The 18,768-nt window shown below is 42.3% G+C and overlaps 1 protein-coding gene across 3 annotated transcripts in view; it reads left to right on the top strand.

Annotated features, from left to right (window-relative positions):
• prdm2b (PR domain containing 2, with ZNF domain b) overlaps positions 1-18,768 on the top strand; it is a 210,699-nt gene that overhangs the window by 24,560 nt on the left and 167,371 nt on the right. The window contains exon 2 of one of the 3 annotated variants that reach the window (XM_063033248.1): positions 15,594-15,730. The exons of the other annotated variants lie outside the window; for them this stretch is intronic. The gene's annotated coding sequence lies outside the window, so the exon portion shown is untranslated. The remainder of the gene's footprint in view (positions 1-15,593; positions 15,731-18,768) is intronic. 3 annotated transcript variants of the gene reach the window in all.

The raw sequence follows: 18,768 nt of genomic DNA, 5'->3' as shown, positions 1-18,768 counted from the left end.
GTTTTTAAACCTCAGTCTAGTGGCTATGGATCTCTTTTTATTTTACCATGTCTTGGCTTTGTAAACTTCTCAATTAATTTCCTTCGTCACTGTTTTACAAAGAAAGTAAATCTGAAGCCAAAATCATGAAAAAATTTTTTTTTACATTTTTTTAAGTTGCACACACCCACGACTAAAGGGCAGTGCCAACCTTGGAAACAGTATGCCTTGTTCATCAGCCAGGTTAGTTTTCGTAAGCTGCTATTGTCTGATTCACAGATATGGTTTCTGGGAAGGACATCTACCTTTGTATGTGATGCAGTTTGTGAGGTTTATATCTGTACAAAAATGCTCTAACTTCATACTATCACCATTCAAGTGCTATTTCATTAAAGGTCGACTAACATCTGAGGGACCACACACCATCAGTCAGACTCCTTGGTAACTGCAGATGGGTGAATGATGATACAGCATTCAATTTACTGGACCTGTAGTTCAGAGGTCTGGACTGTGTCTCCAGAGAAATGAGTTCAAATCTCATCATGGTAACTGTTCAACTTAGTAATTTGGAAAAACAACAATTGGCTTCAGTAATGTTGACCACTAAAACTATTGTTACGAACCAGCAGCAACAGATATGAAACTGAGACAGGGTTTATAAACAAACCAGAGATTTACTAACCTCTGCTCAAAACATTGAAAAGTAAACGAACGACTAACTAAACCGGAAGTTAACAGGCGACTATATCGAACAGACGTCAAACTTATAAACTGTTCTTAACGAGTTCTCATCCAAGAACAGACTCAAAGTTGTAAATTCAAAAGTCCATGTGATTTATACGGTCATTAAGAAGAAACTTCCCCGAAACAACCGTTCCTTCGAAGTAATGACGAATCTGCCGATCACAGCCGAGAGAGGCCTTGTCCGAAGAAATCATGAGGAAATAAAGGAACTGACCTTTTGACTGGAGGGTGGTCACTGCACAAACCTTCCTGACCTTGCAGGTGTTTCACGCAAATGTGCATGCCACAATTTCCGAACGAAGATTAAAAAGGTCGATCATTCCCAAGACGCTGAACGACATTAACTTTACCCAATCCTTTGAACTCGGATAACTCTGGTAATGCCTTCGCTCTCCGATTCTGGACGGTAGGGGAAAAATAAATGTGCAACAAACAAAACCGCTAGTGTCTCCAAACATCCGTCCGGCAACAACAACGTTACAGAAAAATAAAATGAGAACTGCGTCACAGTGGCACAACATCACCCCACGATCATGAGACGATTACATCATGCCCATCACAGGATAACGACATAATGCTCACAAGATAATTACATCAAGCTCATGGGATATGTAACACTATCAAGTTGCCATAAATGCTAATTTGGTTCAGTAATGTCCTTTGGGGAAGGAAGTCTGTCATCCTTACCTGGTCTGGCTTCTGTCTGACTCCAGGCCCACTGCCATGTGCCCTGTCGGATGGTCTAGCTGCCACTTGGTTGAGCCATTCAAACACAAGGAATGGACTGCATCTCTCTGCCATCCTCCCAGCAGCAGTAAAGGATAGGCAATAAATGCTGGTCTTCACCAGCGATACCTAGATCCTGAAAAATGAAGCATGTATAAGATTATGAGTGGACAGTTGGCACCTTTTTCCAAGGGTGGCTTGGCCAATACCACAGGATGTCTGCCAAAGTGAACGGAGGAACGTTTGGGGGGGCTGTCAGAGGTAGGGTTTTTACACAGATAGTGGTATGTGCATGGAGCACACTGCCAGGCGTGGTGGGTAATACAATAGGGACATTTAAAAGGCTCTTAATCGGCACATGGATGAGCTGTGTCAGAGGGAAGGGTCAGCACAACTTTCTGGCTCGTCAGTCCTGTTCTATGTTCAAATGAAAAATAAACTCTTTGGATTGAAAAGGGACTAGGTTTTCTTTAACAGAGTAATGATACAGTATTAAATCTGTTTTACTTTTTAATGCAGTATAAGAAAAATCTTTGTCCTTCTCATACATACTAAGATTAATAGATTAGTTAAGAGTCATTTAACCATTGCATAAATGACTGCAGATCAAATTATCAGTAAATAATATTAGTATAGATGGGTACTTGGTTGCCATGCATACGATGGGCTGAAGGAACTTTCTTAATATAGGGATATAATGTAGGAACAGGCCCTTTGGCCTACTGTGTGCATAATGATGGCCAACTACTCACTTAACATCAGGGATACCCAACCTGGGGTCAATGGACCCCTTTCCTAATGGTTTTTGTACCTGGCATATAAAAGGTTGGGAACCACTCCATTTACACTAATCATGTGTTTTTTATTCCCCCCACATTTTCATCAAATCTCCCTGCCTCCTGTACACTAGGGGCAATTTTTTGTAGTAACCCACCAACCCATGGGAGGAGTTGAGAGCAACAGGGTTACGCTGACAGAGCCTGAGCTCAGAATTGAACCTAGATCTCTGGCACTGTGAAGCAGTAGGTCTACTGGCTGCCCAAATGTGCTGCCCTAAACTGCAACTTATTATTATTGGAATATTAAACAAATATATTTGCATTTCGGTGAGCATCAGAAGGGGACAGGAGAATGGGTGGCAGATTGTTGTTCGAATTTTTGATGCTAGGAAGATAAAATGGCTTTTGTACACTCCTGAGCAGAAAAGAGGTCTGGAGTGAACAGGGTTGCATAGCAATCCAAGTTGCAGGATGCTTGGCTGTTTTAGTCACAAAATGAGCGCAGGGATCAGTCAGTAACCTCGGGGTTAAACCATATAATTTCCTTTTGTGCATTTTTGAGTGTGAGATCCGACATCTTTAGTATTGAAAACTGAAGAGCGGCCGCTGTGTGGCTCTTGAGCAGAAGGTTGTCCTCTGAGCTAGGTCCCAATTGTACGGTGTTTTAATTGGTATCTGGGGCAGCTGCAGGCATTTGGTGGTAAGAAGTTTCAGTCAGAATATGAGGAGCCGCTATCATCCTTGTGGGAAAAAGAACTGATCAGTTTCACTTTGGGAACAGAATATGTGATTGTTGCACAAGTCTTGCTCTGTTTTATTGTCCACAGTAGCTGTGAAGAAAAGCATAACAAGTCCCAGAAAGGTTAAATACAATGTTCGCAGGTGATTGGGAGATGTGCATTGACATTCCAGCTATGCATGGGTGTAAAGGATTCGTGCATTTTCGCATACCTCATAGTTGATTTATCAGGATTCGATGTTCCATCAAATCCAAGGAATGATAGGATACCTCTCATTAAGGGGGTCGATTCGTTCATTGAAATCAAGATCAAAGAGAGAAACTTAAGCGGAGACTCTGAAGTCTGAGCAAAATTCAGCATTTAAAATCGTTCTATTCATTGTCAAAAACACGTAGGGTTTTTGCTTCCAGTAGTTGCTCCTGGAATTTGGGCTTTCATGTTATTTGAATTTCAAAATTTATGTAGATTGAGATGGGCTCTTTATACATTCAGGTCTCAATGATACTGATTTTTGTACGATCCAATTTAAGTTGGATTTTAGTTTTAGTAAAATCAAAAGAAGAATGCTGGAAACACTCAGCAGATCAGACGGCCTCTATGAAAAAGGAATGGAGCTTGCTTCTGATCAGAAACCCTTTGTTAGAAGTTAAAGTTGTAGCTTTCATTTTATGGTGTAGAAAATGATTTCATAATCTGGATTTTATGCTGCAGGGCTGTCAAAAGCTTTTCTGAGTTACCCCTGGGACGTTAAAGAGATTCGCTGCCCATTTCTTATCACTTGTGACATTCATTGATGTATGAGTAGATATACTTTTGCTATCAATTTAGCGAAGTACATAACAGCATTATCAAAGAAACTTTGACTTCAAATCACATGTATAATGAGAATCAGAGTCAGGTTTATTTTCATTGACGTATGTCATGAAATTTGTGGTTTTGCAGGAGCTGTACAGTGCGATACTTTAAATATACTGGCAATAAAAAAATGTATATTATAAACAGAGCAAAAATGGTGAAGTAGTGTTATGGGCTCATTGTCCTTTCAGAAATCTGATGGTGGAGGGGAAGAAGCTGTCCCTAAAATATTGAGCGTGTGTCTTTGTGCTCCTGTACCTCCTCTCTGATGGTAGTAATGGGAGAGACCTGTGTGGTAATGAGTGCCACTTTTTTGAGGTATGGCCTTTTGAAGTTGTCCTTGATGGTGGGAAAGCTGCTGCCCATATGGAACTGGCTGAGTTTACAATCCTGTGTTTTTCCTTCGTACCAGATGGTGAAACAGCCAGTCAGAATGCTCTCTGTGGTACATATGTAGATATTTGCTGGAGTCTTTGATGCCATACCAAATCTCCTCAAGCTCCAAATGAACTATAGCTGCTGGTGTGCCTTCATCATAATTGCATCAATGTGTTAGAGCCAGGATAGACCTTCGGAGATGTTGACACCCAGGAATGTGAAACTTCTCACCCTTCCTACCACTGACACCTCAATGTGGACTGCCGTGTGTTCTCCTGACCTCCCCATCCTGAATTCCACAATCAATTCCTTGGTCGTACTGATGCGGAGTGCCAGGTTGTTGTTGGAACACCACTCAACCAATCTACCTCACTACTGTACCCTTCCTTGTTACCATCTGAGACTCTGCCACTGTCACTGATGATACACTATGGGATCTGCAACAAAAGGCCTAGTCTAAGCTGCTGGCTTCAAGTGGGACCGATACAGAGATTTAGGGAACCAGTTGACTATGGGGCCTTGGCAACTGAAGGCCAATGGTAGAATGAAGGAAAGGGACAGGAGCCCAGCATGGCTGTAGAGTTGAAGGGTTATGAAGAAACGTGAAGGAAAATACTTTGAAAATAAGATTGAGGATTGCCGAATGGAAGTGGTGTTTGGACTGGTTATTAATGAGCACCGACGAGATAGGTGAGCTCAACTTTCTGGATATCTGTAAGGTAGGGAACAATCTGGAGAAGGTTGGTTAGTCAGGTAACAGTTAGACAGCAGAGGGACTTGGCAGTGTTTGAGCTGATGGAGCAGACACTAATCTAAACAAAAGTCAGTGTCGCGTTTCCATTTGAAGTTCTCTGAGATTAAAAAATGAGGCACATGTGATTGAAGTGCTTACCACCTTGGGTGCGCACAGTCTGTTGTCGGCAACACGTTTCCCAGGATGTGGGGCGCCGAGCACGGTGCTGTTACAGCTTGGGGCATTCCGGCATCCGGAGTTCAATTCCAGTACCGTTCTGTAACGAATCTCTGTACTCCCTCGCCCGGGAATGCGCAAGGTTTTCCCCAAGTGCTCCGGTTTCCTCCCACAGTTCAAAGACGTACCGGGCAGGTTAATTGGTCACCGTAAATTGTCCCGTGATTAGGTTAGGGTTAATCACATTGGTTGCAGTTTGCTGAGGGGCCGAGGGGACTTCTCCGTGCTGCACCACTAACATAAAGTAAAATAAGTAACAGTCAGCGACCTGAAGGGAAACAAATGGCGTTGTACTGGGATACAAATAGTATTTCACTCTCATTGTCACTACCCTAGCAACTGGTGTATTGCAGGGCGTGTGAATGCTATTTCAGTCTGCGCAATTGCAGCAGGATACTGGTTAATGGAAAGCAATGGGACTCCTTGCTAGTGTTCCTCTGTCCCTGACTGCTCTAGCCTGGGCTACTGAAATCTTCCATCAGCACTCTGCAGTGGCTGAGGTGGGGGCCATCCGATATATGGTCTGGTGCCTTTTATTTAAGGGGCAGTCCTCCGCAGCCCCTTGGCTCTTTACCCAATTGATTATACATCCTCGGCAATGGCAGGAGGTGAAACCCCCAGCTATTGCTCTTCCCTTCCCTTCATGGCATCCCTTCTTTCAGGCGAGGCAGTGTTTTACTCACGCTTCCAATCCACTATACTGCACTCGGTGTGCAGAATGTGGTCCCTCCACATCAGAGAAACCAAAGGCAGATTTACATAGCACTTGTGTACAGGCTGCAGGGATGCCTCTAAGCTTCCAGTCACCCCTCGTGTGCATTCACTATCCCACCCCTGTCTTAGCTCTCTGCGCTGTTGTAATGACAATGTCTCACCTACCATCTGGCACATTGTAGCCATCTGGATTCCATATTCCATTTCTCAAGTGTCACAGAAAATGGTCGTTCAGCCCATCAGGTTAATGCCAGCTCATATAACAATCCCACTTCCCCTTCTAACTTTTTCTCCTGTGACCTATTTCTCCCTATGCTCCTGTCAATTCCCCCGCAGCCCAATTTTAATGTTTACCTGCTCTCCAGGGGCCAGTGTACAGTGGCCTAATCAACCTACCATCCATTGTTGTCGGTAAACTGCTTTCTCTTTCTGTATCAGAAATGACCAGTTCTTCGAAATGTCATTAGCTCAATTTTTCTCTCTTCATTAGCTCGGCCTGACCTGCTGGACATTTCCAACAGCGTCTGCTTTTCATTAGCTATTATTTCTTTATGTTATCTCCTGCTTTTCCAGCCCATAACCAAATCATTCCATCCTCAGCTTATTCCTCCTGTAACATTGGGATATCCCCGAGTCAGAAAGACCCACTCCTTTCCTGTCCTTTCCCCACCCCTCCCTCTCAGTCTTGAAACTAACTTATTTCCTTCCCGGTTTCGATGAAGGGTCATTGACCTGAAATATTCATGCTTCTCGTTCTATACGTGCTGCTTGATCTGCTGACAGTTTGCAGTGGTTTCTGCTTTTGATTTTATTGATCTTATGTGAAACTGGTGTGCAGAGGCACATTACCTGCGGTTGTATAGGGGACGAAAGGAAAGTGTGGGTAGAGCAGCCTAACCTCACTGCTGACCAAGCCAGCACTGCAAATATTTAATATCTGTAGCTCCAACTCCGGCATTGAGTAGCGCTCCAGACCTTCGACATGCCGCCCTTGCCTTTTTGTGTGGTCGACACCAATGTGATGCTCTCTTGCCTTTGGATTCCTTTGTCTTTTGAAGACTGAGCTCTGGAACAAAGTTTTTAAAGAATTGTTGAAGTGTAAAGTGTGTGGTTTAGTGGATGCTCATTAAAATGACAGTACAAGGTATTTGCACAAGAGATTTTGCAGATGCTGGAAATCCAGAGCAACACACACAAAATGTTGGAGGAAGTCAACAAGTCAAGCAGCATCTATTATTTTTCATTTTCACGGCCTTGTGGCACATCAGGTGGCACTATTTGCCATTTCCTTAGCATTTGTCTGTTTTTTATGAAGCTGAGTTTCTAGCTCGATGCGCAACCCAGCATGGAAGGAAAGCGTGGAAGGAGCTGGCTAGATTCAAACCCGGGACCATTTGCCTCGAAGTCCAGTGCTGAGGTCACTACACCACCGGCTGGCATGGGCAGCATCTATAGAGGAGAATAAACAGTCAACTTGAGTCTCGGCCCTAAAACTCAGTGCTGCTTCAATTGCTGAGTTCTTCTAGCATTTTGTGTGTGTTGTGTAAAATATTTCCTTCTGGTTAATATTTTAATTTTACTCTTCAAGTTAGCTGCCTTTCATACTTGATGACTCCACAGTTCGTAGTTTCTAATAATAATGTACTGAAAAATGTTGTATGCGAACACAAAATAAAATGTAAATCATGATAAATTGCCAAATGTGAATAAAGCCTGATTCCTCCTGGGGGTAATTTAATGCAATTGTATTTCCTTGTAATGTGAAACATTAATCAAAGCCATTGGAAGTTCTTGGTATCCTTTATTAACCATGTTGTGCTGTCGAAGAGCTGCATTGTTGGAGATGCTGACCTTTATTTGGGTCTGTGGTTGGAAATTGGCCAGGGTGAATGAAGGCCAATTATTGGAAGGTGGGTGAATTATTGGAAAGTGGGTGACTCAGTTGTCCCTTGCGAATTGATGAACAGCTGTCCTCCCAATTCAAATTCAAAGTTCAAAGTAAATTTATTATCAAAGTACATATGTGTCACCATATACAGCTATGAGATTCATTTTCTTGAGGGCATTCACAGTAAATACAGTAAACACAATGGAATCAATGAGAGACCGCACCCAACAGGATAGACATACAGCCACGAGAAAACCTGCAAATCTAGAATTACAGATTTTCCAAAGCAACGTGTACAAAATGCTGGTAGATGAGAAGAGTAGGTCAGATGAAGGGTCTCAGATTGAAAATCAACTGTTTACTTTTTTCCATAGATGCTGCCTAGCCTGTGGACGAACTGTGCAAATACAAAAATAAAGAGAACAAAGAATAATAATAATAGTAATAAAACAGTAAATAAATAAGCAATAAGTATTGAGTATGTGAGATGAAGAGTCCTCAAAAGTGAGCCCAGTGGTTGTGGGAACATTTTCCTGTGATGGGGCAAATGAAGTTGAGTGAAGTTATCTCCTTTAGTTCAAGAACCTGATTGATGAGAGGGGATAATTGTTCCTGAACCTGGTGGTGTGGGTCCGGAGGCTCTTGTACCACATTCCTAATAGCAGCAGTGAGAAGAGAGCATGGCCTGGATGGTGGGAGTCCTTGATGATGGATGCTGCTTTCCTGCAACAATGCTCTGTGTGGATGTTCTCAGTGCTGGGGAGGATTTTACCCGTGATGGACTGGGCCGTATCCAATACTTTTTGTAGGTTTTTCCATGCAAGGGCATTGGTGCTTCCATATCAGACCATGATGCAACAAGTCAATATACTCTCCACCACACATCTATAGAAGTTTGTCAAAAGTCTTAGATGACATCTGAATCTTCACAAACGTCCTTACTCATCAGTGAAGCAGGTCCCCCACCATACCACCTGGATCTCCCTGTCTTTATGTCAGCAGACACGCTCTTCCAGTGGGTCAGGCTCCACCAAGGTATTTTGGTGCATTTGGACAGCTAAAGAGAGACATCTGGCTAAAATAAGCTAAATTAATCCAGTTTTGAAGAAGGGTCTCAGCCCAAAACATTGAATATTTATTTCCATAGATTGCTGCCTGACCTGCTGAGACCCAACATTTTGTGTGAGTAGCTAAATTTAAACTTCACATGTAAAGTTTATTATTAGAGTACATACATGTCATCACATACGATCCTGTGATTCTTTTTCTGTGGGCATACTTTAGCAAATCTATAGAACAGTAACTGTAAACAGGATCAATGGAGAGGTAGTAATGGGGAGAAATGAAACAGTGCATGAACTGAATAAGTATTTTGCATACTTTATACTTTATTGTCGCCAAACAATTGATACTAGAACATACAATCGTCACAGCGATATTTGATTCTGCGCGTAAGTCTTCACTGTGGAAGACACCAGCCGTATGGTGGAAGTTCCAGGAGTCTGGGTCATGAAATGTGTGAAGTTACCATTACTAGAGAGAAGGTTCTTGCGAAACTGAATGGTCTAAATAGATAAGTCACCTGGACCAGATAGTGTACACCCCATGGTACTGAAAGAAGTGACTGAAGAGATCATGGAGGCATTAGTAATGATCTTTCAAGAATCATTAGGTTTTGGAATGGTTCCAGAAGACTGGAAAATTGCAAATGTCACTCCGCTCTTCATGAAAGGAGAGAGGCAGAAGAAAGGAAACTATAGGCCAGTTAGTCTGACCTCAAGTGGTTGAGAAAATGTTGGAGTTCGTTGTTAGGGATGAGGTCTCAGTGTACTTGGAGGCACATGGTAAAATAGGCTGTAGTCAGGGAGAATCTTGTTTGACAAATCTGTTAGAATTCTTTGAAGAAATAGCAAGCAGGATAGACAAAGGAGAATCGGTTGATGTTCTGGACTTTGATTTTCAGAAGGCCTTTGATAAGGTGCCACACATGAGGCTGTTTAACAAGCTATGAGCCCATAGTATTACAGGAAAGATTCTGGCATGGATAAAGCAGTGATATTGGCAGGAGGCAAAGACTGGGAATAAAGGGAGCCTTTTCTGGCTGGCTGCTGGTGACTACTGGTGTTCCACAAGGGTCTGTGTTGGGACCAATTCCTTTTACATTACATGTCAATGATTTGGATGACGGAATTGATGGATTTGTTGCAAAGTTTGCGGTAGATATGAAGATAAGTGGAGGGACAGGTAGTTTTGAGAAAGTAGAGAGGCTACAGAAGGACTTGTATTGGCAGAATGGGCAAAGAAGTGGCAGATGGAATGCAGTGTCAGGAAGTGTATAATCATGCACTTCAGTAGAAGAAATGAAATGGTTGACTATTTCCTAAATGGAGAGAAATACAAAAAGGTGAGGCACAGAGGGATTTGGGAGTCCTTGTGCAGGGTTTCCTAAAGGTCAATTTACAGGTTGAGTCGGTGGTGAGGAAGGCAAATGCAATGTTAGCATTCATTTCAAGAAGACTAGAATATAATGTTTGATGTAATGTGTTGAGACTTTATAAAACACTGGTGAGGCCTCAGCTGAAGTATTGTCAGCAGTTTTGGGCCTCTTATTTTAGAAAGGGCATGCTGAAACTGGAGACTGTTCAAAGGAGGTTCAGGAAAATTATTCCAGCATCGAATGGCTTGTCATATGAAGAGTGTTTGATGGCTCTGGGCCTGTATTCACTGGAATTCAGAAGAATGTAGGGTGTTCCTAATTGAAACCTATTGAATGGCGAAAGGCCTTGATAGAGTGGATGTGAAGAGGATGTTCCCTATGGTGGGAGAGTCTAAGACTAGGTGACATAGCCTCAGAATAGAGGGGGTGTCCTTGTGGAACGGAGATGAAGAGGAATTTCTTTAGCCACAGAGTGGTGAATCTGTGGAATTCTTTGCCACAGACAGTTGTGGAGCCAAGCCTTATGTATATTTAAGGCAGAGGTTGATAGATTCTAGATTGGTCAGGGCATGAAGGGAGATGGGGGGAAGGCAGGAGACTGGGCTGAGAGGAAAATTGGATCAACCTTGATAAAGTGGCGGACCGGACTCGATGGGCAAAATGGCCTAATTCTGCTTCTATGCCTTATGATCTTATGGAGATAGAAACAGGACTGCAGCAAATGCTTTGGTCTGCAAATTGGAGCGGATCAAAGTCGCCATTCAGACAGGAGCTGATATGCTTCAACACCAGCCTCTCAGAACACTTCATCCTTGGGAAGGAATGGGGTCTCTGTCCCTGACAAGGACCCAGGAGTGAGGATCAAATAGCAGAGCATCTAAATCAGACCCATGGTCTGCAGTTGTCATTTTCCCTAAATAGATCATTACCAGGTTGATTTATTTAAAATAGTCTCTCCGTATTTGTTAACACTCGAATCAAAAAGAGCTGGTGTGAGACAGTGAAAGTAAATAACACACCACACTTCCTGAGATCTTCTGCCGATCTCAACTGTGATTAAATTAATTCTCTTTTCTTCTCAATACAGTATATGTGCATTTGATTCCAGGTGAAGGATTTGCTTCACTTGTAACATCCCACGACAAACTTGTGCAAATTTCCAGCATCTGCAGAATTCCTGTTGTTTGCGTTTTTAAATTCACTACTGCGAAGCCTCTTCCGGTGATGCCTACACCGAAGAAGTTTAGATCCTCTCTTCGACAGGAGTTCAGTGAAACCATCTCTTACTGCTCCCCATCTGTAATTTCTTCGGCTCTTCAACTTTTCCACCACATTTTGACTCAGACTCGATCATTTTGGATCTCCCCCTCCCCCTCCCACTTTCAAATCTCTTACTTACTCTTCCTTCAGTTAGTCCTGACGAAGGGTCTCGGCCTGAAACGCCGACTGTACCTCTTCCTACAGATGCTGCCTGGCCTGCTGCGTTCACCAGCAACTTTGATGTGTGTTGCTTGTGCAATATGATGTTGAGTTTGTTGAATTTTCCTGCAGTGCTACAACTTTCAAGATTGTTTAATGTCATTTCCACTACACAAGTGTAACAGAGAATGAAATACTTGTTACTCCAGATCTGATGCAGCCAAAAAACACAGTAAGCTAATGAACACAATAATAAAAAGACACAATAAATAGAAATACATAAGATAGCTTATATGCATTGATTGTATGTCTATAAAGTGACACTAGGCACAGGAGAATCTGTACAGATTCTGACAGGGAAAGATAAACTACTGCTGGTCGGGACTGTGGAGGTATGTGCTCGCGGGTGGAGGTGTTCATCAGCCTTGCTGTTTGGGGAAAGTAACTGCTTTTCAGTCTGGTAGTCCTGGCATGGATGCTACGTAGCCTCCTCTCTGATGGGAGTGGGACCATGAGCAGGGTGGGTGGGATCCTTCATGATGTTACTGGCACCTTTCTGTATATAGATCCTTGCTGCCGGGTAGGCTGATGCCAGTGATGTGTTATGTAGTTTTGACTACCTGTCGTAGAGCCATTCTATCTGCCACAGTGCAGTTTCCGTACCGTGCAGTCATGCAGCTTGTTAGGACTTGCTCTTCTGCATGTCTGTGGAATGATGTGAGTATAGATATGCACAGTCCAGCTCTCTTCAGCATCCTCAGAAAGTAGAGGCATTGACGAGCTTTCTTGCCTGTGTAGGATGCGTTCTGGGACCATGGGAGGTTGTGAGAGATGTGCACCCTTGAGAGTTTAAAACTGCTCTCTGCTGTACCGCCCATGTAAAAGGGGGGGGGGGATATGAATGGAGTGTGTTCTCCTAAAGTTGATAACCATCTCCTTTGCATGCGCATGCGCTGGTCGTGCATGCAGCCTGGTACAGCCGTTCCGATCTATTCTTACCTTCTTCTTCTTACTTTTTGATTTATGTTATTTTTTGTATTTTTTTTCTCACGGTAACACGTCGAAGCTGCACCCTCTCTAACATGCTGGTAGAGAGAGTTTTATTTGGGTTTTCTTTAGCGCTGGAAATGGTTGCATCCCGACACGCGGGACAGAAGCAAGGTCGCATTGTGTATTTCACGGACCAGCAAAGACCGGCCGGCTTAGCGAACAGAGCGGTGGACACCCCTGCTGAAATCCGGAGGAAAACACACAGAGGGGGATCACAAAGTCGAGGAAAGAGGACCGGGTCAAGACAACAGAGACTCTTGGAGAAGAGGAGTTCGGTGGGTAATACCGTTCCGGCTGACCGAAAGTGCACTGAGAGCGGTAAACGTAAAGGAGTTCGGTGCTTACTGTTCTGGCTATCAATGGATGGTGCAATCCGGGGTATATTACAATCGAGGAACGTGTTTGCAGACTGGATATTGAACTTTTTACTGTTGGACTTCGGCCACATTCCACCGTGATACAACACTTGGCGGCACGGGAGGTCGTTCCTGCCTGTGGCCATCGAACGCGCAGCTCCTCCCATGGAGGGTCAGACACCCTGAGCCAATAGACTGGTCCTGGACTTATTTTCCATCTGGCATAGTTCGCATTGTGGTGTTTGATTGTTGGGGTTTTTTGTATTGCTATATTTACGCTCTATTCTTGGTTGGTGCGGCTGTAACAAAACCAAATTTCCCTCGGGATTAATAAAGTATATCTATCTATCTATCTTTGTCTTGTTGAGCACGAGACCTCGAGCTCTTCCACCTCCCCTCTGTAGGTCGTGTCATCGTTGTTGGTGATGAGCCTCACCACTGTCATGTCATTGGCGAACTTGATAATGCGATTACCCAGTTACACAGTGGGGTACGACAGTGCCCAGGAGTAGGAGTTTGTTCAGCAAGGTCTGTGGGACAATGGCGTTGAATGCTGAACTGAAATCTGGAATCTGAATTCTGACGTGTGTCCTTGTTTTCTAGGTGTGTCAGGGCCAGGTGCATGACCAATGGTTTGGCATCTGTCGCAGAGCGGTTCTGTCTGTAAGCATAATTGTCCAGTGTGGTAGGAATGGAATTTTTGATGTCTGCCTTTACTGGCTGTTCAAAGCACGTTGTGCTGATTGGGTGGAATTTGTTTAGTTCTGAAGGTGTAGAGTTTGTTGGTATAGGGATGAAGGTGCCTGATGGCAGGCTGGGTGAGTGAAGTGTTGAAGATGTCTGCGAAGACGTCAGTGAGCTGGTGTGCACACATTCTGAGTACTTAGCCTGGGATGTTGTCTGGACTGGCCCTCTTACAGGGGTTTACCCTCTGCGGAGTCTTTCTCGTGCCCGCTGCTGTTACAGACAGTGGCTAATCATCTGGGAGAGGGATGGCTTTTGTGGCTGGCATTATGTTGCATGGGTAAAAGTTGTTTAGAGTGTCAGGGATGAGTATTCTCTCCCTATTTGTCACAGCAGTTTGTTTTGCGAGGCAGAGAAGATGCACGTTGTATATCAGTAATAATAAACCACATGAGCTTGAATGTGTTGACTATATCCCTGCTTCAAATATACTGTTGTGAATTTAAGAATTTTAAGTAGCATATTGGCTGGAAGTCCTCCGGGAGTTCGCCGTTTTTATCTTTATCATACTCTATCCATATCCTGTTTGCTTACCATGACTTTGAGGACCTCTGGAGTTTTCTTCCTCCATTGTGAAATCTTGGATCTTCATATCCAACTCTCTAAGTCAACTTGAATCAACTTGACTACATTCAGAATCCACTCCAATTTGCTCTATTGTTCTGACTTTTCATGGTGGTGTTTTGGCTGAGGAGGACTTTGATGTAATAAGTTAGTGATTGTGGCCCATTTTCTCAGCCAAGGTTGATTATTGGTGCTACCAAAAATGTAGACTTAATTTGAGAGACATAGCAGCAAACGTCCACTTAAATTGAGAGATGCGTGCGTATACACACACACATCAATCACTATCTGATTTATTCATGAACATGGTTGGCACTTGAGACAAATTGCCAGCTGTTGATCATCGAAGCAATGTATTGTATTGATTCTCTATGTTCTAGTCAGTGAGGTAAATAAAACTCCCAGATCAAAGCCAACTTCCCAATCATTTATGAACCAAGCTGAAATGGTGCATGCCCTCTAGCCTGGAGATGTGAACATTCTCGTTGGTCTCACAAGGTTTTACAGCATCTGCTGATGTAACTATGAAATGGGTTCTGGTGGTTTTTTTTGTGGTTTCCCTTTGAGTTTCTCTCATCTCCTCTGCTCTGTTTATCAAACCTCCTATTAATATTTTGAGGTGAAGCCTTTTTCAGAAGACAAGTATGGTTAACAGGCTAACTGATCCTACCTCAATGGTCTCTGTGCCACTATCCTAAAGTGGGCAAATCATTATTTAAGACTTCTGGCACATGTACGACCACTTCACATTTAGTCCCATGCCTATTTATGAATACACCATGCTACTTCTCCCGTTTGGCAGAATGTTTGATAGGTTTGGACATGTTCGGTTTGTTAACTCTTTTTTAAAAAAAAACTTGGTCCATTTTAACAGTGTTTGGTCTCTGGAGTTGTAACTGTTTCTTGATCTGAATAATGTGTAACATCTGGGCTCTGTGCCGTTGGCTTGTGTTCTCTTCATTTTACGTCCTCTTCTGGAATAGTGTCCATCACATTGATATGCAGTATTCTGGTCCATCTGTTGCTGCAAAATGTGTGTAAATGCTACTGACTTTCCCTCCAAGTCCAACGTGACATCACTTCCTGCCAAGGACTCGGGTTATCTCACCCTTAACACATTTCTGACTGAAGTAAATGTAATTGACTTTAATGTTCTCACTTTCTCGGTTCATAGAATTACTTCAGTTTAATGTTTTTCTGATGCAATTTATGATTTTTTTTCTGCTTCTTTCAACTGCTGCCCCTCCAAGCTAAGCCATAGGAAACTCCAAGTCTGTGTACCATTGACTGCTCTGCTGGGATAAACCCTGTGAAGGAATGTTGCACTGCACTGTGGTTGAAGGGGAAGGTAACCAGGTGACAAATCAAAGTTCAACTCAAAGCACTGGTGAGATAAGTTTTCTTACTTTGTTCCTTAAGAATGACTTTGGCTGGACTGGATGGTAACAGGTGAATTAATGATCACTCCACACTATTGAATGCATGACTGTGTTCTGAAGGGAAATTATCAGATACAGAAAAAAATCTCTGCTCCTCAGCTGTCTGTTCTGGAACTATGTGTGGTCCCTCCAGTTAAACTTTGATCAGCTTCACTCCCTCAGTAAGGACTAGAAAATTATTGTTGCCTTGTTGATAAAAATTGGTCTGGATCCCCTGAAGTGGTAGGTTTGGCCACTTCCATATTGTTGGAATTATTTTTGGCAGCCTCTTTTTTTGTTCTGGGTGGATTTGTGCTGTCAGTGTAAGTATCCTCAAATATTTATTCAGATTTCTGTAATATTTTCCCAAGCATGATTTCACAGTAAATGTTTAATTAATCTTCAATTTTCTTATCGAGTTGACGCTCAGAAATGTTGGTCACTTTGTACTGGCAATCCTATTTGGCCGTCATAATCACAGAGCAAAGAACCGCGAATGAGCCACTGTTTATACACATTTCAACTGGTCTTTCATAGGTAGCTGACTGGGAATTCCTGCTGCTTCTTCCACCATTAGCAGTTTAGGTGATGGCTGAACCATTAGTGGTTCAGGTAATCTATGAGCCTAGTTCTACTGTTGGACAAATTCCCTGTCTCTGAAGGGATCCTATTACTCGCACTGTTGTGATTTTGGATTTGCATGCCATCACTATACATGTCCCTTCTGACAAGTATAACATTTGCCAGGTTAAAGGGACAGATGTGCAATGAATGACTATTATTGTGTCTGTAGCAAGAACTTGTATCATTCTTTTCCACATGATATCATCTTTGTTTCGGGAATTGAGTTTTCATTCTGGATGCCAAAACTGTGAGTTGCAGTGATATTAAACAGGTAAATGGATAAAATTCTCTTGTGTCTTTTCATGCCATTCCCTTCAAAATTGCAATTTTGCAAGCCAAAGTAAATGTAAGATTTCATGTGCATAACTGTTTGTACAGGATCCACTCGTCAGCTAAGCCACACATGGATATATCGCTCAGTCTGTGGCTCAGGAATCCACCAAAGTAGTATTAAAGGGTTTATTCAGCTGTGCAATGATTTGGTTACTTATTTTTTTCTCCCATTCTGATATTGCGTCCCAGATTTATAACTTTCTCCTATTTCAAACGTCAACACGCGCTATCTCACTATTAAAGTCTACCATCTATCTGCCGTGTGTGCTTGACCTTGTCAGGATGTGATGTATGCCATCACAACTACACATAACTCCAACCTGTGTACTTGTATACTGCATAGATTATAGTTCTGTTTCAAATAGTTCTCACCTTGAAAGCCATCCTTTAGTCTTTGTACACACCAGTTCAACAATAAAGTGTAGATTCAATAAGATGCATGTATTTTGGTAGGACTAACCAATTTTCTCACCAGAGAATAAAAAAAAACTTCTCTTCACATCAATGAGACGAACTTTTTCTTGACCCTTAAGCTTTCTCACACACTCATCCCAACTCTGAACTGATCCCAAAACCTGTGGACTTACTTTTAAGGACTCTACAACTGATGTTCTCAGTATTTATTTATCTATTTGTCGATTTGTTTATTTGTCTATCTATGTATTTATCATTTTTGTATTTGCACTGTTTTTCTTCTTTTGCACATTGATTGTCCGTTTTTTTTGGTGTGCAGTTTCTATTGTATTTCTTTGTTCTACAATGAATGCATGCAAGAAAATGAACCTTGGTGTTGTATATGGTGACATATGTGTTTTGATAATAAATTTATTTTGAAATAGTTGGGAGCAACTGGGTCAATTAGGTCCAAAGGCCAGGCCGCCGTGTGTGTTAGTTAATGACACTGGTTCGGTAGTTGGTTTTCATTATGGGGCAGACTTTCATTCAGACTTCTACTCTGGCTGCTGTGCGTTTAATGTTTCGCTTCATTGCTGGATCGAGTGATTTATGCAGATCTTCTGGTGATTTTGTTTGACTCCTGGCGCTCAGCAGGTCACAATGACTGTTTACTCTCTAATCAACATTGCATGTAGGATTCAATCTGAAATGTTCTTGCCCAGTGAGGGCATTTCCCAGTGTAATTATATTTTTCAAATAACTGATGTCCTTTACCGGAATAAACGAGATAATGTGTCACATTTGAATCCTAAATCTAAATCAATTTAAGACATTTTACAATGTAGTTTTTTTTTAAAAAAAGGAACTGTTTTACAGAATAAGATAAATCTTGATTCACAGTCACTTTCTATTACTTTTTTAGAACATAGAATATTGAACATAGAGATCCTATAAACAGGAAAACAGTAGCTTAAGATTCAGTGAAGTATGATGGCAATTGGTGACAAAGCAGTTTGGAACAAAAACCCTGTTTTTTGGTATTTGGTCAAATGTCCCTGTCTGATCCCAAAAAACACCTGATGAAATCTGCGGGCATTCCTCAGGAGTTGGGACAGTGCTGAGAACATCTAGGAATTGCCACTATCCTCATACCAGAAGACTAGTGTATAGAGTATATATTTACACTACTTCACTATTTTTGTGAATTTCCTAGTAAGAATGTTGTTGAAGCCTTGTTTATCACCTCCCCCCAAACCCATGCCTCCCTCGCCTCAAGGAGTTACGCATCCTAGATTGGAAGCCTCTGATATAATAAAAAGATATTTACTTGTTTTGGAGTTGGAACGTAGAGCAGTGTAGCAAAGATGTTGTATCAAACTAACTGAGCTAGTAATTAAATGCCTAACTAAACTAATCCCTTCTGCCTACACAAGATCTTTGTTCTCTGTGTATTCACGTGCCAATCTAAGAACCTCTTAAATGCTCTCTACCAAATTTGCTACGTTCCAGGCATCCACCACTCAGCAAATGAAAACTTGCCCCGGCAATCTCCTTTGAACTTACCTGCTCCCGTCTGAAATGAATTCCCTCTTGTATTAGATGGACTACAGTCTGTCTAATCTATTTATGGCTCTTTTAATCTGACATATTACTG

The sequence above is a fragment of the Mobula hypostoma genome, chromosome 25 (assembly GCF_963921235.1).
Source record: "Mobula hypostoma chromosome 25, sMobHyp1.1, whole genome shotgun sequence".
Taxonomy (NCBI): Eukaryota; Metazoa; Chordata; class Chondrichthyes; order Myliobatiformes; family Myliobatidae; genus Mobula; species Mobula hypostoma.
The sequence above is the reverse complement of the archived record's forward strand: the minus strand, read 5'-3'. Positions and strand labels throughout refer to the sequence as shown.